Genomic DNA, 448 nt, shown 5'->3' on the forward strand with positions numbered 1-448 from the left:
AAACGTACGGTGATATCCGCGCGTTTTTTCTTCTTCTTCCGGGGGCGGGCGGTAGCTTACAGTAGAAGAAGAAGCGCTTCCTGTTCTATGGGGGCGGGTGCTTACCTTGGCGGTTGCTTGCGTAGAAGAAGAAGCGCTTCCTGTTCTACCGGGAAAAAAGATGGCGGCTGTTTACCGAAGTTGCGAGATCGAAACTTTATGAAAATGAATCGTAATAAAGCGCACCGGGTTATAAGGCGCACTGTTAGCTTTTGAGAAAATTTGTGGTTTTTAGGTGCGCCTTATAGTGCGGAAAATACGGTAACACAAATGAGCAGAAGCATTTCAATCATAAGAAGTGCCTATTTTTTAACTAACACAACTACTAAGCAAGTTATACAATCCCTTGTATTGTCACATATTGACTACTGCCCAGCAATCTGGTCTAATGCATCTAAACAAGAACTAA

Source organism: Nerophis lumbriciformis, linkage group LG23, assembly GCF_033978685.3.
Source record: "Nerophis lumbriciformis linkage group LG23, RoL_Nlum_v2.1, whole genome shotgun sequence".
Classification (NCBI taxonomy): domain Eukaryota; kingdom Metazoa; phylum Chordata; class Actinopteri; order Syngnathiformes; family Syngnathidae; genus Nerophis; species Nerophis lumbriciformis.